A 23,063-nucleotide genomic window follows, 5' to 3' on the forward strand; every position below is an offset into this window, starting at 1 on the left:
GGCGACCGAGTTCGATTCCCGCTCACGGCCAAGACCAGTGACGATCTGAACCGGTCCTGGGCCTCCCCAATGTAGACTCAGCCTCAAATGAGTACCTGGTGCGGTGTGTAGTTAACATCGCCACTGGGGAGGCAAAGGCGGCCGGGCGTGGTGCTGGCCACCCACCCCCTCGTGCGTCGTGCCGGCCTTCATAGGTGCTCGCTAACAGCACTTTGCCCAACAGTTTGGTAAGGCTATACGGGGGATCTTTGTGTGTGTGACTTTGTGTGTGTGACTTTGTGTGTGTGTCCGTCTGTGTGTGTCTGTATGTCTGTGTGTGTGTCTGTGTGTGTGTCTGTGTGTGTGTCTGTGTGTGTGTCTGTGTGTGTGTCTCATTCACCCGAACTCGAGCACCTCTGTGCCCGTGTCTCTGTGTCACGCACACAGTCACCCCTCCCCCTCTCTCCCCCAGTCTCCGCCCTCTCTGGCTCCCTCCCTCCTCCTCTTTGTGTCCCTCCCCTCCCCCTCTCTCTTCTTCTCCACGCCCTCCATCACCCCCCCCTCTCCCCTTCTCCACCACCCTCCCACTCTGACACCCCCTGTGCCTCTCTCCCTCCCCCTCCCTCCCCCCCACCTCGTACCCTTCTTCTCTCGGTGTGAACGGCGGCGTCACACAGAGAGAGGCGGAAGACTCCTGAGGCGTGGCGCTGGCAGCAGCCCTTGGGGTGAGCGCAGGCAGGTGAGCGTGTGGGGAGGTGAGCGTGTGGTCAGGTGAGCGTGTGGTCAGGTGAGCGTGTGAACGTGTGGGGAGGTGAGCGTGTGAGCGTGTGGGAGGGTGAGCGTGTGAACGTGTGGGGAGGGTGAGCGTGTGAACGTGTGGGGAGGTGAGAGTGTGAACGTGTGGGCAGGTGAGCGTGTGGGCAGGTGAGCGTGTGGGCAGGTGAGCGTGTGGGCAGGTGAGCGTGTGGGCAGGTGAGCGTGTGGACGTGTGGGCAGGTGAACGTGTGGGGAGGTGAGCGTGTGGGCAGGTGAGCGTGTGGGCAGGTGAGCGTGTGGGCAGGTGAGCGTGTGAACGTGTGGGGAGGTGAGCGTGTGGGCAGGTGAGCGTGTGGACGTGTGGGGAGGTGAGCGTGTGGACGTGTGGGCAGGTGAGCGTGTGAACGTGTGGGGAGGTGGGCGTGTGAACGTGTGGGGAGGTGAGCGTGTGGGCAGGTGAGCGTGTGGGCAGGTGAGCGTGTGGGCAGGTGAGCGTGTGGGCAGGTGAGCGTGTGAACGTGTGGGCAGGTGAGCGTGTGGACGTGTGGAGAGGTGAGCGTGTGGACGTGTGGGCAGGTGAGCGTGTGAACGTGTGGGGAGGTGGGCGTGTGAACGTGTGGGGTGGGTGAGCGTGTGGACGTGTGGGGAGGTGAGCGTGTGAACGTGTGGGGAGGTGAGCGTGTGGACGTGTGGGGAGGTGAGCGTGTGGGCAGGTGAGCGTGTGGGCAGGTGAGCGTGTGGGCAGGTGAGCATGTGGGGAGGTGAGCGTGTGTACGTGTGGGGAGGTGAGCGTGTGAACGTGTGGGCAGGTGAGCGTGTGGGCAGGTGAGCGTGTGGGCAGTTGAGCGTGTGGGCAGGTGAGCGTGTGGGGAGGTGAGCGTGTGGGGAGGTGAGCGTGTGAGCGTGTGGGCAGGTGAGCGTGTGGGCAGGTGAGCGTGTGGGCAGGTGAGCGTGTGGGCAGGTGAGCGTGTGGGCAGGTGAGCGTGTGGGCAGGTGAGCGTGTGGGCAGGTGAGCGTGTGGGCAGGTGAGCGTGTGGGCAGGTGAGCGTGTGGGCAGGTGAGCGTGTGGGCAGGTGAGCGTGTGAACGTGTGGGAGGGTGAGCGTGCGGGCAGGTGAGCGTGTGAATGTCTGCCCAGGTGTGTCTCGAACTTGCACTGATTGGCCGCGGTTTGTAATCCGGCACTTTGGAGACAGCGAGGGTTGGTGGATTCCACCAAGATTTTTTGAAACTGCCTTCCCGTCGGGGTCGAGAAGCCAGTACATTCCGTGTAGTGTATAGTGTGGTATATAGTGTAGTGTGTGTAGTGTATAGTGTAGTGTGTGTATTGTGAATCATGTATATATTGTAGTAATAATGTAGTGTGTGTAGTACCTATAGTGTAGTGAGTTATAATGTGTGTAGTGTATAGTGTAGTGTGCGTAATGTACAGTGTAGTGTATAGTAGTGTAGTAGGTATATGTTTACCTTATTTCGCACCGGACGTAGCCAACCGTGGATAATCAGGAGGTGCGGGGGAAGGGCAACAAACTAAGCACAAAAAGCAGTTCTAAAGAATGTGTTTTCAACTTGGTATCAAAATATTGTGTACTCGCCTGTTGCCCGTCGAAGGACGGGTGTATTGCAGTAAATCTGAAACTTGCAAGTGAAAAGCAGACCGCGACGTGATATTCATTGCATTAATGCGTGTGCAATGTGTAAGTGCGCGGTGACACAGAGCTATTTCATTTTAAGTTTATAATCCCTTGTTCATTATCATGACGTCCTTTTTACTTTGACGTCTCAGTAGCGTTACGGAGATCGCGTGACGTGAGGGTTCTGCCTTTGTAGTGAGGGCTGTAAGTTGATGCCGAGGGGGGTGAGGAGGCGCCTCGGCCCCCCATGTGGAGTGACGTCAGCCGCTAATTATTATTAATGAGGGGAGGGACCATGTGGAGGAGGTAACCTGTTCATGAATATTAATGAGAGGGGCTGTTCGATGTGGAGTGACGTCACGAGTGTTAAGGATAGACATTCCTGGGTGATTAAAGTGTGTATAATGTATTCTGTGTAGTGAATTGTAGTGTATAGTAGTAGTGTGTGGGGAGCAGTAGTGTAGCGGTTAGCGCTACGCTGCGCTACGAAACCGGCCACCCGAGTTCGATTCCCGCTCACGGCCAACACCAGTGACGATTATCTGAATCGGTCCTGGGCCTCACTTAGGTCGACTCAGCCTCAAATGAGTACCTGGTGCGGTGTGTAGTAAACATTGCCACTGGGGAGACAAAGGCGGTCGGGCGTGGTGCGGGCCACCCACCCCCTCATGTACCGTTCCGGCCTTCATAGGTGCTCTCTAACAGCACTTGCCCCTACAGCCTGTTAAGGCTACACGGGGGATCTTTGTATAGTAGTGTATAGTGTAGTATGTATGTCACACTTCTTATTTTTGCACTGTATGTAGCCAAACGCTCTAATCGGAGGTGCGGGGGAAGGAGGACAAACGGAACGCAACAACGAGCAATTCTACGTGAGTGAATTTGTCAGTCGAGATGATTTAAAAGTGCACACCTCCCAGTGGCTTCCTTACATCGGAAGGAAGAGCGTTGCATACGGCCGCAAAAGAGTGCCTGCAAGCGCGCGATGCGGTGCCCACAGTCTTTGTTCAATGGTCAGCCAAGAGCTGCCGCTAGCTGTGAAGATGACCGGAGTTCGTTGCGATGATTCGTGCTTCTTGACGAGATCATTAGCGTCAATCACTTTGTGTGTAATGAGTGTGACCTTATTATCACCTATTCGCTCGGCAACCAGAAGCCAATGCCGCTCAGCGAGCAGCGGACGGACACGGTGGGACCTTGCGGGACACGGTGGGACCTTGCGGGACACGGTGGGACCTTGCGGGACACGGTGGGACCTTGCGGGACATGGTGGGACCTTGCGGGACACGTCATGCCGCACGTGGCCATAGAATGTTGTGCACGCTGCGGCCTGCTCATGTTTTTGCCAGACCTCCCGTAGAGTAGCGAGCTGCGATAATATAATCGGACCTTGTCTACGATACTACGCCGCACGCCACCACCGTGTTGGCTATGTCACGACTCAGTCGTGGCCGAATGTGTTGTAGAGCCCTGATAGCCGTTTAAATCATTATCACAGAAAACATCCCAATGTTTTAAAGCAGGGTGGCAAGGGTTACAGGCCCTCACAGCAACAAGAGCCCAAGTTCGACTCCACGCTTGGGTGCCTTTCTGCGTGTAGTTTATATGCTCTCCCTCCCGTTTTGAAGAGAGTGAGTGTGGGTGTGTGTGGGAGCCCCAATGTGGTTTCAGACTGGGACGGTCCTGCTCAGACGCCATCTTCTCTGTCATGCTACAGCAGAGGTGTCGGGAACATCAACAGGACCTACACCTCTGCTTTATTGACCTGCCCAAGGCCTGGACTCTGGGTTGTTTTTTCTGCTTTTGGAGTCCCTTGCCATCTGCTCACAACTTATTAAGGACCTTCATGATGGTGGGCAGGCCCGGGTAAAGTTGCGTGGCCGGGTGTGCTAGAGCCATCCCTGTTCACATTGGGGTGCGACAGGGATATTCTCTGGCTCCCACGTTATTTAATATCTTATTTGACCACGAAGTTCGAGAAGCTTTCCATGGATGTACCAGTGGAGTTTCCATGTGGTACAGATACCATGGGAGGCTGATTGATGCCCGGGTGCGGTCAAGGGATGGCTCTCTGTTGGTCAACCATGTTATGTATGCTGATGATCTGGTAATTACTGCCGATTCTTGAGGAGTTGGAGATGCTTCTGCTAAACCTGGAGCATGCTACTAAGAGCTGGGGCCTTACCATTAGCCCCACAAAAACAAAGCACCTGCCTGGGTATTTTGTCACCAAATGCTCCCTCTCATCAACTCCCCAGGAGTGACGGGGCAATTGTGGGGAGAGTGGAGAAGTTTCCCATACCCGGACAGTGTGCTTATGACCAGTCTCACTCCGAATCAGTCGAACGGCATTATCTTTTCATCGGCTGTGTAACGCTGCTGTGTGGAAGCTACCTGGTCTGTTCCTCTATACAAAGCTCATGGTCTTCTCGGCCACGGTTATTCCCTGCCTTTTTTATGCTTGTGTAGTAGGTTCGAATTAGGTGCACACACACGCAACTTGGAGGCAACACTATTTATTAAACGGTAAATAATATAACACTCTACATGAGGTGGTGACCACCTTCCTCAACTCACTAACACTCTGGAACACGACACAGACTGGACCAGGCAGGCAACGGCCTGCCTGGCCCAGGACGACGACTCGGGACTTGACGACCGAAGATGTCTTCACCTTGGAGTACAGTACAACAGCCGCGCTCTGCGTTCACACCACGCTTATATTTGGTTTTGCGTGGCTGGCTCCGCCCCGGCGTGGCTGGCTCTCTTCAGGCCACGCCTCCCTTCCCAGGACACGCCTCACTTCCCCCACCTATGGGAGGGTCCGGATCCCTCCACCACGTGACCCCCCAGGCACCCCCTTGGGGCCCCCAGCCTTCGTACGGGCCGACACAGTAGTGACCTTTCTCTGTCACTACACTTGCAAGACGTTGAACCCTCTAGAAGTAACATCTTCTGCGGTTAGAAACATTCAGGCTGGCCTGCCTACCATATATCCTGGGCTTAACCAGGCTGGATTGTTTGAGTTCACAGACCGTTGAAATATCTGGATGCAGTCCCATCATCAGTGAGCTCCTCCGGCAGGCGAGGCTGCGCTGGCTGGGTCACGTAGCCCGCATGCCCAGCCGCCGCATGCCCCAAAGCAGCTTCTGTTTGACCGGAGAGGGAGTGCTGAATGGGGCACGGCACGGGCTCAGAGAAGAAGAGATTGAGTCGATGTTGTTCAGAAGGATGTTGAGCGGTGATCACCAGGGCGGCCTGCTGGATGCGAACAAAGAGCATCTGTAACGAGCGGCGACTGCTTGGCTATGCCACTAGTCAATCCTGACACGTTGTACTATACACGCTCTGTGACTCATGCCGATGCACGAAATGCAAAGATCCCCCGTATAGCCTTAACAGACTGTGCTGTTAGCGAGTAGCATTACCTCTGAAGGCCGGCACGACACACGAGGGTGCGGGTGGCCAGCAGCGCACCCGGCCGCCTTTGTCACCCCAGAGGTCATGTTTACTACACACAGCACCAGGTAGTCATTTGGGGCCAAGTCGACCTAGGGGAGGCCCAGGACCGGTTCGGATATTCATCACTGATGTTTGCCGTGAGCGGGAATCAAACTCGGGTTGTCACTGCTCCGCTGACGCACGCACACACATGCACACATACATACACATAACCTGTCATTCGCTACTAATTGACGGTGACGTCACCACGGCACCTGTGCCAGGCTAGGTGCACTTTGAGACCATGTGTAGTGTCGAAAGATCGCTGACAGGAGGTCACGGGACAGACCCAGCAGGTGCCATGGGTCGGCTGACTGAGATGACTGGCAGATGCACACCAGCTGTACCCCCTACTGTGCCAACTTACTGCGTTTTAGCCGCCGGCGCTCCACTTGTTGTTGTGAGCGTCGCTCCTCTGCCCTCCGTTGTTGCTGGAGGGTGACCGCCTTTAATTGCCCAGCAGCAGCGTCCTTCACGAGCCTCTTCCATAGAGGCCGATCTTGACACCGCTGATACCGGTCATCGACAAGAACACTCAGCTCCACATCCTCCCGTACTGCATCAGCTCCATCTCTTCTCCAGCCCGTGCCGTGCCCGTTTGGCCCCCTCACTATCCGGCCAAGCAAAAACTGCTTCGGCATGCGGTGACACACACACATGCGTCACGTGTGCATGCAGCCATGCGAGCATGACAGACGCGCACAGGAGTGGGGGTTGGGAGGAGAAGGCCGGGTTGGATCAGATGTCAGAGACGGGATCTGTATGTAGACTGCGGGAGGCGGAATCTGATGAGCTATGAAGCTCTTTGTCACAGATCTCCAGTATGGGGTACTGGATCAGTACGTTTCGTCAACAAACAATGCAACAACACGACAGGAGTGCAAATAATATGAACGGCAGTGTATAGTAGTGTATAGTAGTATATAGTGTATAGTAGTGTAGTGTATAGTGTATTGTATAGTAATGTATAGTAGTGTATAATGTATTGTATAATAGTGTATTGTATAGTGTATTGTATAGTGTATTGTATAGTGTATTGTATAGTAGTGTATAGTGTATTGTATAGTAGTGTATAGTGTATTGTATAGTAGTGTAGTGTGTAGTGTATAGTGTAGTGTATAGTGTAGTGTATTGTGTAGTATGTATATATGTTGAACTTCTTTCGCACCGTAACGTAACCAACCGTGCTCATCGGAGGTGTGGGAGAAGGACGACAAACTAAATACAGTACAAAGCAGTTTCAAAGAAATTCGTTTTCAATTTGGTATAGTCGTGTATATTAGGGGCCGTCCATAAATGACGTCACGCACCTGGGGGGGGGGGGGTCAGACATTTGTGACGATGTGTGACGATGGGGGGGGGGGGGTTTGAGAAATTTGACGTCACATAAAAATGCGCAACTTTAAATAAATATAGAACACACGTTCTACTAAATTAAATAGACTTTTTAATAAATGTTTTCTCCTACAACATCAGAGTGCAGCGCCACATTAAATACACACTACAATGACAATAGTTTAAAGCGATTTGAAGCATCGATTTAAAGCTTTCGTGACTGCAGGGATTCATCTTCTTGGTTCTTTCGGTAAAGTCACATAGAAGGGAAGTAATAAAATAAGAAAAATGAAACATAATAAAACAATTCTCACGACGTTTCGGCCACAACGCAAGCAGCCGTCCTCAGGTGAAAACCAGGTCTGTCGAGGCGATAGCGTCTGAATGAAACAGCACACGTGCTTGGAGCATATATATAAGCTGGGTTGGAAGGGGGGAAAAGAGCGCCTTGACAAAAGAATATGCATATCAAGAGGCATTTAGCATATTTATGGTAAATGCAGGTATGTGATTAGTACTACTCATGCCCGTGCATTATGCAACCGAGAAGATGGATTCTGGCTTAGCAATCATTGGAAGGACGTAATAAACCATTTCGGATCTTAACTGATTGTGTTCACGTTTACGATGACTTTCAGACCGCGTTCCACTCACTGGCATTGTATTCTCTGCAGGGAATGGATTCTTTGCTCCGCAGCAAGTTTCTCACTACTCACCCATTGACATATTTCGTTGCTTCCTCTTAGTATCTTTCACACGACGGTCAATGGTACAGTGTATAATAACAAATAGTATAAAATTTATATGCTTAATACAATGTACAAAGTAATATATAGTATCGTAATTGTATAGTGAATATACAGCAGTGTGATACACATTACGGTGGGTAGAATAATACATAGTGTAATATTACAATGTATAAGGTTTAGGGTGGTTTATAGCATAACAGTATATAATTTAATGTTGGGTTTGTCTATGGCAGTATATAGTACAGTGTAGACTCGTGTGATGTAAGAGAATACAGTTTAGATGGAAGCATATTATATATTTTTTACGACGTAGAATTGTCATGTATTACTTACTGTTAGTAACTCAGCTTATTGTAGAGTATATTTAGTATACTGATGATACTATGTAGTTTATACTTAAGTTGTTTACGTGGTGGTTTTAGTTACTGCAGCTACATACTATTAACACTCCTTCCCTGTATTAATGCTACCCCTATCCCCTCCCTTTGATTCTGATAATCCTGCATAATGCACGGGCATAATTAGTACTATTCACATACCTGCATTTCCCATATCCCCTCCCTTTGATGTTGCTAATCCTGCATAATGCACGGGCATAAGCAGTACTAATCACATACCTGCATTTCCCATATCCCTTCCCTTTGATGCTGCTAATCCTGCATAATGCACGGGCATGAGTAGTACTAATCACATACCTGCATTTCCCATAAATATGCTAAATGCCTCTTGATATGCATATTCTTTTGTCAAGGCGCTCTTTTCCCCCCTTCCAACCCAGCTTATATATATGCTCCAAGCACGTGTGCTGTTTCATTCAGACGCTGTCGCCTCGACAGACCTGGTTTTCACCTGAGGACGGCTGCTTGCGTTGTGGCCGAAACGTCGTGAGAATTGTTTTATTATGTTTCATTTTTATTATTTTATTACTTCCCTTCTACGTGACTTTACCGAAAGAACCAAGAAGATTTGAAGCATGTTTTATTTTCAAAATGGAAATATGGTTTGGGGGAGGGCAGAGCTTTGTGACGTCATTTTTGAGGGGTGTGTGACTTTTTGTGACGTCGTGTGACAAGGGGGGGGGGAATTGTCAAAAATCGCGTGACGTCATTTATGGACGGCCCCTTAGTTTAGTATATAATGTATTGTATAGTGTATTGCGTATAGTGTAGTGTGTGTCGTGTATAGTGTAGTGTATAATTCAGCATCCATTTTGAACTTCTTTCACGCCGCACGTAGCCAACCGTGCTAATAAGAGGTGTGGGTCTCCAGTGCATTGAGTCGTTGGTGTCGGCCTGGCCACTCGGGGACTCCCACAGACAGCCGCAGAGAACCACAGGGTCACCAAACGAGACGCGCCAACTGGCGTAACATAGAATAATGACTCGCGTGGGGACAGAACACAAGTCGAGTAACATCACATGACCACCCATAAGAGGTGTTTTGTTGTTGGGTTGTAGTAAATATCAACGTTGAGTCGTTAAACCCGCCACCACCCTTCACAGCCAATCAGTAAGGGGTTTGTGTTACCTAAACACAAACGTGGCCAATTCGTTACTAGTACAGCACTAACCGGTTGTGTGTTGGAGAGTAAACCGACAGTACAACATTTCCAATTATAGTGTAGTGTATAGCATAGTGTATCGTGGAGTGTATCGTGGAGTGTACTAGTACAGCACTAACCGGTTGTGTCAGAGAGTAAACCCACTACAACCTTTACAATTATAGTGTAGTGTATAGTAATGTATAGTGTCGTGCATATTGTAGTATACTACTTAATCACTAACCGGTGTGTGTGTGTTGGAACGTAAACCCACTACAACATTTACAATTATAGTGTCGTGTATAGTAGTGTATAGTGTAGTATATAGTGTTGCGCATATTGTAGTATACTAATTAATCACTAACCGGTGTGTGTGTGTTGGAGAGTAAACCCACGACAACATTTACAATTCGAGTAACCGTGAAGTTTCGCCGGTGATTACAATAACAACCACAACAACAGCCAGCAGCCTCATCAGGCGACAGCCACAGAGTTGTGGATAAATTCTCCTGCTGCTTCGGTGTTAAATCGAGCAAGGGGTGAATGTGATGTCGTCACTTGTGAGCCAATCAGTCATTTAAACGGTCAATGGACACTTGTTGAGTCACTCACACTTACTGGACATACACGACGTGTGTGCATTATGTTCATCGAAGAGAATGCAGAGGATTTGCGACACTATATTATTGGCTGCTCACAGTTCGCATTGTGCCGAGCAAGGGCCGCATCTGACAGAGAGGGTGAGTCCTTGTCCATACACATCTGGCAGTTCACCAGCACTGGTTCGTGCAAGGCTGCCTGCTGATGAGACCCTGCACGTAGAGACAGCTTTTGCTTGCGTTCGAATCAATGTCGCTGAAGCTTTGCACTCCCCAGGAGGCGGCGTGGCTGATGGGATGTGCTAAATATTCTTTGAATTGTTTACGTGGCGAGACGTGAAGGAGACTTTGCTTATCTTGTTGAGACTTACGCACAGTCACATACCTGTTCGCGCACACATACCTACTGTATCACTCTCTCGCACAAAGACAAAGATCCTCCGCTTAGCCTCGGCAGACTGTCAGGGCAAGTGCTGTTCGCGTGCAGCACCTATGAAAGCTGGCACTGTGGCACACGAGGGGGTGGGTGGCCAGCACCACGCCCGACCGCCTTTGTCTCCCTAGTGGCGATGTTTACTACACACCGCACGAGGTACTCATTTGAGGCAGAGTCTACCTAGGAGAAGCCCAGGACCTGTTCAGATAATCGTCACTGGTGTTGGCCGTGAGTGGGAATTTAACTTGTGCGGCCAAGTTCGTAGAGCAGCGCGCTGACCGCTACACTACCGCTCCCACACACACAGATACCTGCTTGACCACTCTAACACGCACATACCTACACGCACATACCTACTCTCTGACATACACACACCTACTCTCTCTCTCACTCACACACACACATACCTACACGCACATACCTTCTTTCTCACTCTCACACACGTACTTACTCTCACACACACACACATACTTACTCTCTCTCACACACACATACCAATACCCGCCATTCACTGCTAAGTGACGGTGACATCACCACGGTGCCTGTGCCAGGCTAGGTGCACTTTGAAGCCACGTGAAGTGTTGAAGGGTCGCTGACCAGGAGGTCTCGGGACAGACCCTGCAGGTGCCATAGCTTGGCTGACTGAGATGACCGGTAGATGCACTAGCTGTATGCCTTACGTTGACAACTTGCTGCGTTTTAGCCACCACGTGCTCCGCTCGTAGTTGTGAGCGTCGCTCCTCTGCCCCCCGTTGTTGCTAGGGGGCAACTGCCTCCAACTGCCCAGTAGCAGCGTCCTTCACGAGCCTCCTCCATAGAGGCTGATCCTGACACAGCTGGTACTAGTCGTCGGCAATTCCACTCAGCTCCACATCCTCCCGTACCGCATCACTCCATCTCTTCTCCAGCCCGTGTCGTGTCCGTTTAGCCCCCTCTATGTGGCCAAACAGAAGCTGCTTGGGCACGCGGTGACTGGGCATGCGGGCTACGTGAACCCAGCCAACGCAGCCTTGCCTGCCGGAGGAGCTCACTGGTAGGAATGTGTCCAGATCTTTCAAGGATTTGTGAGCTCCTCACACAATCCAGCCTGGTTAAACCCAGGATTGATTGTAGGCATGCCAGCCTGAATGTTTATAACCGACACAGATGTTCCATTAGAGGGATCCACGTTTCAAAAGGATAGAGAAGGGAGGGCATGACTGTGGCCAAGAAGACCCGAAGCTTCGTGTGGAGCGACAGACGTTGTAGCTTCCACACAGCGTTACGCAACCGATGAAAAGATAATGCCGTCCGGACTGATTCGGAGTAAAGACCTCTGTTGTCAAACCGGAGCTGGTCATAAGCACACTGCTCAGGTATGGGAAACTCTCCACTCTCTCCACAATCGGGGGTGGAGATTTTGGTTGCACAAAATACCCAAGCAGGTGCTTAGTTTTGGTGGGGCTGATGGTAAGACCCCACCTCTTAGTGGTATGCTCCAGGTTCAGCAGCAGCGCCTGCAACACCTCTGAGTGAGCTGCAATCACCAGATCATCAGCATACATAACGTGGTTGACCAAGAGGGAGCCATCCCTCGACCGCACCCGGGCATCGATCAGCCTCACATTGTATTTGATTGAAATTCCTCTGGTACATCCATGAACGCTTCTCGAACTACGTGGTCAAAGATGATGTTTAATCATGTGGGAGCCAGAGGACATCCCTGCCGCACCCCAAGGTGAACAGGTATTGGCTCCGACTCCTGGCCACGTATCTTTACCCGGGCCTGCTCTCACACACACACCTGCATTCTCACTCTCTCATGCACACTACTCTCTAATACACACACACATATACATTACTTCCTATATTATTATTACTACTACACTCATACCTACTCTCTCTTTCACACACATACCTACTCACTCACACAAACACTTACTGTATTTACTCTCGAAATCTCTAACACACACACACCTACTCTCTAACACACACACACACACACCTACTCTCTAACACACACACTCATACATACTCTGTCTCACACACACACCCACACCCTCCTACCCAACGTCTCACTCTCTCTCTCACACACAAACACACCTACTCTCTATTACACACACCTACTCTCTATTACACACACCTACTCTCTAACACACACCTACTCTCTAACACACACCTACTCTCTAACACACCCACCCACCCAACGTCTCACTTTCTCTCACACACACACACCTACTCTCTCTCACACACACACACCTACTCTCTCTCACACACACACACCTACTCTCTAACACACACCAATACTATCTAACACACACACATACATACTCTGTCTCACACACCCCACCCTCCCACCCACCATCTCACTCTCTCACACCCAGTCAAAAACACACCAAAGATCGCCCCGAGTCGCCTGTAACAGACTGTTGGGGCGCAGGTGATGTGAGCAAGGAGCAGCAGCGCCTATGAAGGCCGCCACTGTGGCACACGAGGGGGTGGGTGGCCAGCGCCACGCCCGGCCGCATTTGTATCCTCCAGTGGCGATGTTTTACACGTCGCGGCGAGGTACTCATTTGATGCTGAGTCGACCTAGGAGAGGCCCAGGATCGGTTCAGATAATCGTCACCGGTGTTGGCCATGAGCGGGAATCAAACTCTGGTCGCCGGGTTAAAGCGCATCTTACGGCTAACCTATACACTACCAGTCCCTACACACAACAACAACAACCGCCATTCGCCACTTAGTGGCGGTGATGTAACCACGACGCTTGTGCCAGGCCATGTGTGCACATTGAGGCCACGTGAAGTGTCGAATGCCCGCTGGCAGGAGGTCACGGGGCAGACCCAGGTGCCACAGGTCGACTGACTGAGATGACCGAGACAACTGGCTGATGCACCATCTGTGCCCCCTACTGTGCCAACTTGCTGTGCTTTAGCCACCCAGCGCTCCGCTCGTTGTTGTGAGCGTCGCTCATCTGCCCTCTGTTGTTGTAGAAGGGCGACTGCCTCCAACTGCCCAGCAGCGTCCTTCACGAGCCTTATCCACAGAGGACGATCTTGACACCGCTGGTGCCAGTCATCGGCAAGTCCATTCAGCTCCACATCCTCCTGTACCACATCACTCAATCTCTTCTCTAGCCCGTGCCACGCCCGTTTAGCTCCCTCTATCTGGCCGAACAAAAGCTGTTTAGGCATGCGGTGGCTGGGTATGCGGGCTACATGGCCCAGCCAACGCAGCTTTGCCTGCCGGAGGTGCTCACCGATGGGACTTTGTCCAGATCTTTCGAGGATTTGTGAGCTCCGCACACAATCCAGCCTGGTTAAACCCAGGATTGATCGTAGGCTGGCCAGCCTAAATGTTTCTAACCGATGAAGATGTTCCATTAGGGGGGTCCACGTTTCGCAAGCATAGAGAAGGGGGGGAATGACTGTGGCTGAGAAGACCCGAAGCTTCGTGCGGAGTGACACACAGCCTTACGCAACCGATGAAAAGATAATGCCGCTCGACTGATTTGGAGTGAGACCTCTGCTGTTAAACCGGAGCCGGTAATGAGCACAATGCCCAGGTATGGGAAACTCTCCACTCTCTCCACAACTGCACCATCACTGGTTGGGAGTTGTGGGGGTGGAGTGACCGATGGTACAAAATACCCGGGCAGGTGCTTCGTTTTGGTGGGGCTGATGGTAACGCCCCACCTCTGAGTGGCACACTCCAGTTTCAGCAGCAGCGCCTCCAAATCCTCCTCTGAGTGAGCTGCAAATGTCCATGTCGACGGCATACATAACGTGGTTGACCAATAGGTAGTCATCCCTTGACCGCACCCAGGCATCGATCAGCCTCCCATTGTATCTGTACCAGATGGAAATTCCTCCAGTACAGCTACTGAAGGCTTCACGAACTACGTGGTCGAAATAGATGTTAAATAATGTTGGAGCCAGAGGACATCCCTGTCGCACCCCAAGGTGTACAGGGAATGGCTCTGACTCCCGGCCACGTAGTTTTACCCGGGCCTGCTCACCATCATGAAGGTCCTTAATGAGCGTGAGTAGAGGGTCAGGGACTCCGAAAGCACAGAGAACAACCCAGAGCCTCGGTCTACTGATGCTATCATATGCCTTGACCAGGTCAATTAAGCAGAGATGTAGGTATTATTGGAATTCCCTACACCTTTGCTGTAGCAGACGGACAGAAAATATGGCATCTGTGCAGGACCGCCCTTTTCTGAAACCGCATTGGGGCTCCACAAGCCTTTCCTCAGCGTGCCGAGCAAGGCGATGTTGAATTAACCTTGCCAGGACCTTTCCCGGCACACTGAGGCATGAGATGCCCCTGTAGTTGTTAGTCTGTGCGGTCCCCCTTCTTAAAGAGAGGGACCACCAGGGCATCCTTCCAATCCTGCGGAACCCGTCCAGTGGCCCAGACTGTTGTTATGATGTCATGTAGGGCAGTCTGCGCACAAACGCCAACCTCCGTCAGCATTTCGCTTGGGAGATCATATCTGCCCGGTACCTTTCCTGATCTCAGACTCTGGATCGCCTTCAGTACTTCCTCAATGGATGGCGCCTCAGCCAGTCACTCATAGGGGGTGACTTCCTCCTCCAATTTTTGAGGCACCGCATCCTCAGCAGGGTCATCCCCACTTTGTCCCATGATGTTTTCCAGGCTGAGGGATGCCCCCTCCTCCAGGACCTCACAAAAATGCTCAGCAAATCTGCAAACCTCTTCCTGGGGATCAGAGATTGGATCACCATTCTTTCCCCTATTGATGGTAATAGGTATGGCGCTGCAGGTTACTTTTTTGATGGAGTTAAATAGGGATTTGTGATCGCGGGCCATTAAGGCAGACTCCATCTATTCAGCAACCCACGACCACCACCCATCCTTGCAGCGCCTCATGGCTCTCCGAACCTCTGAGCGAAGGCTGCGGTAAGCCTCCTTATTCTCTGACGTGGGATGGTGTAGCCGATGAGAGTGGGCCTGTCGCTTTTTCTCAACCATCCTGAACATCAGGAGGAGTGGGGGAAGATGCCAATCCCAGCCGCAAGCGATCATGAAATTCTCGCTTGCAACTTCCATCAGCTAGCTGAGACTAGGCCACCTTAGGTTGGGATGGGGTCCTGGGTGTACACCCACCACCGGAGTGGAAGAATGGCTGGCGCATCTTACAGATGACTACTCGATGGTCAGAGGGCAGATCAGCTCCATGGTAGGTCCTGGTGTCAAGGACATGGGCTCGCATCCGCTGGTTCATCAATATGTAGTCCAACAATGTTCTTGCTTGGACCCGGCATGCATCCATGATGTTGTGTGGATGTGCCAATGCTGGAACAGCGTGTTGGTACTTACAAGCCCATGGGCTGCACACAAATCTAGCAGCCTCCTACCGTTGCATTGAGCTGATCTGGCCCATGCCCTCCAATCACTTCAGAGAAAGTGCCAGCATCATGACCAACTCGGACATTGAAGTCACCCAACAAGATGACTCTTTCCCGAGGGGCCACTTTAGCCAGCACCTGTGACAGGAGGTCATAGAAGGCATCTGACTCATCGGCCTTGCCTGCATCCCTCCACGGATGTTCGTCTTCGGTGGGGGCATAAGTAACCACGACCACCACTCTTCGCCTCCGGTTGATGGGAAGGCGAGCCCAAAGTAGCCTGGGGCTTACAGCTTCCCACACCTCACCGCCACGCTCCCACGCCCCCTTCATTATTTTGTTCAGAAGAAGAGCCAAACCTGTTGTTTGCCAGTCTCCTGCTCCCGAGTAGAGGACTTTCCACCCCTCATGGTGGCAGGAGCCAGAGCCGGTCAACCGGACCTCCTGAATGCCACAGAGATCCAGGCGGTACCGGCCCAGCTCCCGACAGAGGAGTGGCAGCCTCTCCTCCGCAGTGAGCGTTCGAACATTCCACGTAGCCACAAGTAGTGGCTTTTTGTTGTTTCTGGAGGAGCACCTGAGGGTGAATATTCAATCTCCTGGCTCCGCCAGATGGGGTTTGGCCCCTAGACGTCATAGACGTCTGTCCCCCCGGAGCCTCCGGCACAAGCTTATTCATTAGATATTTTTCACGTGGTTTAGTGCTAATTTATTGAAAATGAAGGGGTTACCAGCTCCTCGCACCCATCCCGAGCCCCCATTTAGCCGCTGTGGTGGTCACAAATGCCCTGAGGGGAAAGGCCAATTGGAATTGGCCCCTCCCCCACAGCACTGCCCACGACAGCATTGCCCGTCCTGCACCACGGGGAGGTAGGGGGTTCTTTTTGCCCAACGTACACACACACTCACACAAACACTCTCTCTCTCACACACACACAAGAACACACACACGTACACAAATACTCACACCAACACTCTCTCACACACAGGAACACACACGTATACACACACTCACACCCACACTCTCTCACAGACCCATACACGAACACACGTTCATAAGCCTATGACCCACAATGTGTCCGATCTCGTCAGACCTCTGAAGCTCAGCAGATGGTTAGCCTGGACAGCGCTTGGATGGGTTAGGGTCCTCATAATCAACATCGGTATCATCATCATCATCACTATCACTCCGCTCACTCGCCCACCAGGTGCCTCCTTGTAACTCTACTACCACTACTACAATGGTTAATGTTTCTGTAGTATAGTAAACTACGGCGGGAGACCACTTGACGGGTAGCACACTTTATTAACACTTGTCTTGCCACAATAACACGTGTGGTCACTACAGCTCACGCTACACGTTCCACCCGACACGTGTGGTTACTACAGCTCACGCTACACGTTCCACCCGGCTACACACACACAGGCATTCCAGCCCCATAGCATCCGGGGGAACCTCCAGACCCACCCCAGCTTGGGTATGGGTCACGACCACTGGGTCTTGCGGCCCGGCCCTCACACGTACGTCCGGCCCCGGGTCCCAAGGTCCCGCCTCTGAGCCACACAGGGTCCCGGTCCTTACAAGGACAGCGGGACTAGGTGTTTCAGGGCCCTATCTCTTCCTCCTCCGTCTTCCGTCTTCACCGGTCACCAACTCTCCGAGCGCCCGCGCGCACCGCCTTATATAGCCCTCCGCTCCCGAGGAGACGGAGCCTATGCGGATCGCGATGTGAGCACCCACCCTAGTCGACCAATCACCACGCGCTGCCACACGATCCCTTCTTCCAGCTTGTGTCAGCGCACACAACCAATCACCACGCGCTGCCACACGATCCATCACTGTTAGCGTGCGTCACCAACACACAGCCAATCACCATCACATAACCCATGACCCCGCGCTGACCTACGATCCCTCACTGTCAGCGCGCGTCACCAACACACAGCCAATCACCACGCGCTGCCCCACGATCCCTACTGCCAGCGCGTATCACCCCTACATCACCCCCTCCCACATAGCTCGCAGCCGGCCCGGCTGCTAAAACAACAACAACAACAACAAAAAAACCCCCACTCCCCAAGTGTGCCCCATAACACAACAACAACGCAACACAACAACACAACACAACACAACAACAACCTATGTACAAACCGACGAGCAACACAATAAAAGTTATTCCGAAAAAAAACAGACGTGTCCAGTGTCTCCTTGACTACCGATCCCCCTTCCGCTCGCTCCTTGAACGGGGTGATAGAGCGGTCGAGCGGACGGGGAACGTAGTGACGAGACGCTCCGGCTGTGTCGGCCCGCATCCCCACCCCAATTATTTGGTCAGGAAAAGTTGCGCGACCTAGCGCGAGTCCGCCTGGCCGGTCCGTCGTACGGGACGGGACGCTGTCGACCGTCCGGTGGCTCCGGCAGCCCAGGAAGGCACGGTTTGGGCCTGGAAGAACCGGCCGTGCCGCGGGGATCTGGTCGCCGGTGGTCGGCAGCCGTCAGTTCCAAGACACCTGGGAGCGGATGAGGCGAAAACATGTGAGGATCAGGCGGAAACATTTCCCTCCCCGGGTCGTCGGTCACATCACATGCTCGGTCCTCACGACATAAAGGAAGGCCATATGGAGGCGAGAACGGTTTCAGCCGGGAGGGGTGAACGTACCAACGGCGCTTTCCCCATTTTATCTAAACACACTGGGGGCGTGCAACCCGCACGACCTCCATGGGTCCCAGCCATGGCCTCAACAATTTAGGCGACGTAGCCAAAGGTGCATGAGGGCAGTGCAGCCAGGCCCTATCGCCCGGCTTCCAATCGTGCACGGACACCTTCCGTGCACGCAAGCGCTCGTTGGCGATTTGCCGAGATCTCGAATTAAGCCGTGTGGCCTCCCGTGCCTCGGCGAGTTTTGCAATGTTAAATTTAATATGGTCGGCCAATTTGGAATTAGGCCGTGGCACGGAAAGTCCCAGCTGAGTCTCCATGGGCGGATCGGCCTCCCGACCGTACATCAGATAAAATGGGGAAAACCCCGTAGCTGCATGGGGGGCCATTCTATACGCGGCGAGGACCCCCAGGACCTGCAAGTCCCAGTCAACCTGTGCCTCGCACACCTGCTGGCACAACATGGAGGTTAAAGTCCTGTGGAGTCGCTCCACCATCCCGTCAGTCTGTGGGTGGTACGGGGAGGTACGCACCTTTTTAGTACCCAAAAGGTCGCACACCTCCTGCAGCAATTTACTCGAAAAATTCTTTCCCTGGTCGGTCAGCAAGCGTTCGGGAGTCCCCTTGTCCAAGACGTAGCCTTGGACAAAGGCGTCCGCCACGGCCGCCACCGACTGGTTGGCGAGTGGCCACGCCATAGGCCATCGGGTAAAGTATTCCACACCAACCAACAGGTACTTGTTACCCCTAGGCGTGACAGGAAAAGGCCCCAAAATATCCAGCGCAACGAGCTCGTTAGTGCGCGAGACCTGAATAGACTGCAGCGGTGGATTTGGCGCAACGGGCGGTGGTTTCCGTTTGGCGCAATCCACACACCCATTCAGTATATTGACCACATTGCTCCCCATCCCCGGCCAATAATAGTCACGCTGGAGCAGAGCAAGCGTTTTGTTTACCCCCAGATGCAAGAGGCGTTCGTGTGCGGCCAGAACAACTTTGCCCCGCATAGCGGAAGGCACGACGAGTGCGTGCCGCCGGGACATATTGTCCCATCTCATTAGCAGGCCCTGCTTGAGCAGCCAGGAGCCAGCTCGCTTTCGACCCTCCTTGGGACCCCCCGCCCTGTGACGCAACGCGAGCAGGGAGCTGTCAGCCATCTGGAGTCGGCCCCACTCAACGAGAGACAGTGAGAGTAGCGAGTCCCCGCCCGCAGGGGTAGCAGGAACGTCAACCATCGGCGCATTCGCGGCCGCGACCAACTCACTCTCGGGTACAGCACCTGGCGGTTTACAGCGCGCCGACCCCATCAAGCACGCACATTTGGGACGAGGCGACAACCGCGACAGGGCATCCGCGTTGGTGTGGCGCAACCCCTTACGGTAAGTGGTCATAAATTGATAGTCCTGGAGGACTTCCAACCACCGTGACAATTGGCCCGAGGGTTGGGCGACCCTCAATGAATACTGAAGCGCCGCGTGGTCCGTCCGGACCGTAAAATGACGGCCATAGAGATAAGGTCTAAATTGCTGTACAAAAAAAACAATAGCCAGCAACTCACGACGGGTGACGCAGTAGCGCTGTTCCGCAGGCGACAAAACCCTGCTACCATAGGCGACCACCCGTTCAACTCCCCCAACGACCTGTGAGAGCACCCCCCCAATGCCCGTGTTACTAGCATCAGTATCCAGCAAGAAGGGACTCGTAAAGTCAGGGTAACGTAAGGACGAGGCACCCACCAAAGCGTCCCGAAGGGAGCAGAACGCGGCCTCCTCCTCTGGCCCCCATCGAAACCTGACTCCTTTGGCTGTTAGAGCATGCAAGGGTTTGGCAATGGTGGTGAAATGCTCAACGAATCGGCGGTAGTAGGACGCAAAACCAATGAAGCTGCGGACCTCAGAAACCGACGTGGGCATTGGCCATGAACTGACACAGTTCGTCTTCGCGGGATCGGTGGAGATCCCTGAAGAATCGACAATGTGGCCCAAGTACCTTACGGATTTCCGCAGAAGGTGGCATTTCGCCGGTTTAAACTTCAACTTAGCCGATCACATCCGCAAGAACACCCCTCTTAATCGCTGGAGGTGTTCCTCAAAAGTTTTGCTGAAAACAATGACATCGTCAAGGTAAATTAAGCAAGTATCCCATTGCAGACCCGACAAAACCAATTCCATAAGGCGCTGAAACGTCGCGGGAGCGGAGTGGAGTCCCATGGGCAACAGATTAAACTGGAACAGGCCCCCTGGGGTCCGGAATGCTGTCTTAGGTTTAGACTCATCGTCGAGTGGCAGCTGCCAGAATCCCGACAGTAAGTCAAGTGTAGAAAAATATTGCGCCCCGGACAATGCGTCCAGGGACTCATCCATTCTGGGGAGCGGATACGCATCAGCCATGGAGATTTTATTCAGGCGACGGAAATCTACACAAAAACGCAAGGACCCGTCTTGCTTTTTAACCAGAACAATAGGTGCTCCCCACGGACTGGATGAGGGCGAAATGATGTCGGCCGTCAGCATGTCATTGACGGCCGATTGAACGTGTTCCTTCTCGGCAGGACTCAGCCGGAAGGGATTCTGCCGGACTGGTGCCGCATCGCCTGTTTCAATGTGGTGGCGTAACAGGTCCATGCACCCAATATCATATTTGTGCTTGCTGAACACATCGGAGAATTCGATCAGCAGAGCGCACAGCGCACCCAATTGCACCCTTGACAAATCACTGGAGTCCGCACACAGCGAATCGACCCATTCAATGTCATCACCCGATAGAATTTTCTGCGCCGGGACGGGATCAACATGTGCAATAAGGCGCTCTTCCGCAGGGACCCGTGCCGTGTGAGCAAGCACGGTGCCCTGCGGAATAACGGCCGGCCGCGAACCAACGTTTAACACCATAACGAACGGGTCCCCGTCAGCCCGAACCAACGTTTGAGCCACCGCCAAATCCAGACCCCCGACAGCTCTATTCGATGGACCCAAAAGCACGCCTTGTCCCGCAGTCACCCCACCCAATGGCTTCTGCAACCGGAGGGGTATCAACATCTGCGAACCCGGGGGCACGTGCACCGTCTGTTTCGCTAGCGCTTGGATCGTCGCGCACGCCGTCCGTATTTCAGTAGGGTTAGATAAAAAAGAAAAAAGGCGACCCGATGGCAGCTCAATACAACATTGATCCACGAGAATTTTAATGGGCATCTTAGCCAAAAAATCTGTGCCCAACAGACAAGGAACCGCTAGGGAAGAGGAGACGAAAACAGGTCCCGCCAATTTAATATCCCCTATGCAAATGGTCGCCCGAATCTGACCGATAATACCCAACGAGCCCCCATTTGCCGCGTAAAATGGCACGTCCACCGGAAGCAGAGGTCGACATTGAACGGAGAGAATGTTATAAATGAGGTCGGAAATTATAGTCGCCGACGCTCCCGTGTCCACCAGCACCCTGACCTCGACCCCGTCTATGAATCCCGTAAGGACTGACGAACCGGCCGCCGCGGCCACTATTCTGTGGCCCAACTCGGACCATTTAATGTCCCCCCGGCCCCGTACGAACCCCCCTCTCCGAACCGAATCCCCGACCCCCAATCGCACATCCTCCGCCGCAAAGCGACGGCCCATGTGTGTCGCGTATGTAGGCCGAGCATGTGAAGTGCCGCGACTTGCCGGGGGTAGTTGGGACGACTTGGGGCCTTGGTCGTCGTCCAGCCGAGGTCCCGTGGCACGCTGACGTGGAGCGCGGCACCCGGACGCCACGTGGCCCCGAAGGCCGCAGTTGTAGCACGTGATGAGGGACGTCGGAGGTCTCGGTTGCTCCAGCTTGCGGGTCGATCGCAGAGGCGACCGACCCCCCGACCTCCAATCCCCCGGTCGTGCAGCAGCGAACGCCTCCTCCCGTGGGCAAACGACCTGGGGCTCGGTGACCACCGGACCGGAGCTGAGACCGCGGCAGCAGTGCAGACGACCACCTGTTTCCGCTGCAGGACCTCGTGCGCCTGGATACTTGTTGCAACACACGAACATATGTCCACTTTGTCGGCTGTGTTGATGGGGACCCCCAGGTCCTGCGCCAACTTGAACAGTTGTTCCAAAACCATAGCGTCCTGCCCCTCCTCGTCCATACGAGGGAACACGGCGTCAGCGAGAGCCAACAACGCCGTGCGGTAGGCGAGCGCGGTCTCCGTGTCCGCCTTCCGTCGGTCGTAAAATTGGTGGTGGCAGGCCGAAGGTGGTCCGTACACTTTGGCCATGAGGCCCAGTGCAGCCTTGAGCGTGGAGCGGGCCGATCTCGGTGCGGACCTGAAGGCCACGAGCGCGTTGTCGTCCAACATGGCAGGCAGTGCCCGCAGCGCCGTAGCGTCGGACCAGGCCGACATCTCTTGATGGGCGCGAAATCTTCGCTGGAATGCACCCCAGTCCCCGCCGTCCGCCTTGAAGGCTGTCAACGCGGGAAGACGCTGCTGGAAAATGATGTCGTCCTCTGCCTCGTGACTCTCCCGTGCCGCACCGTCGACCTGCAAAATGGTGG

At 53.3% G+C, this 23,063-nt stretch overlaps 1 protein-coding gene across 4 annotated transcripts in view; it reads left to right on the forward strand.

Moving 5' to 3' along the window:
* Positions 1-596: 596 nt before the first annotated feature.
* The window catches only part of LOC144737350 (discoidin domain-containing receptor 2-like), a 98,705-nt gene continuing 76,238 nt past the window's right edge, over positions 597-23,063 (forward strand). The window contains exons 1-2 of one of the 4 annotated variants that reach the window (XM_078620004.1): positions 597-718; positions 3,175-3,240. The gene's annotated coding sequence lies outside the window, so the exon portion shown is untranslated. The remainder of the gene's footprint in view (positions 719-3,174; positions 3,241-23,063) is intronic. The other 3 variants (XM_078620006.1, XM_078620005.1, XM_078620007.1) reach the window with 3 other exon arrangements.

Source organism: Lampetra planeri, chromosome 68 (assembly GCF_965212315.1).
Source record: "Lampetra planeri chromosome 68, kcLamPlan1.2.h2, whole genome shotgun sequence".
NCBI lineage: Eukaryota > Metazoa > Chordata > Hyperoartia > Petromyzontiformes > Petromyzontidae > Lampetra > Lampetra planeri.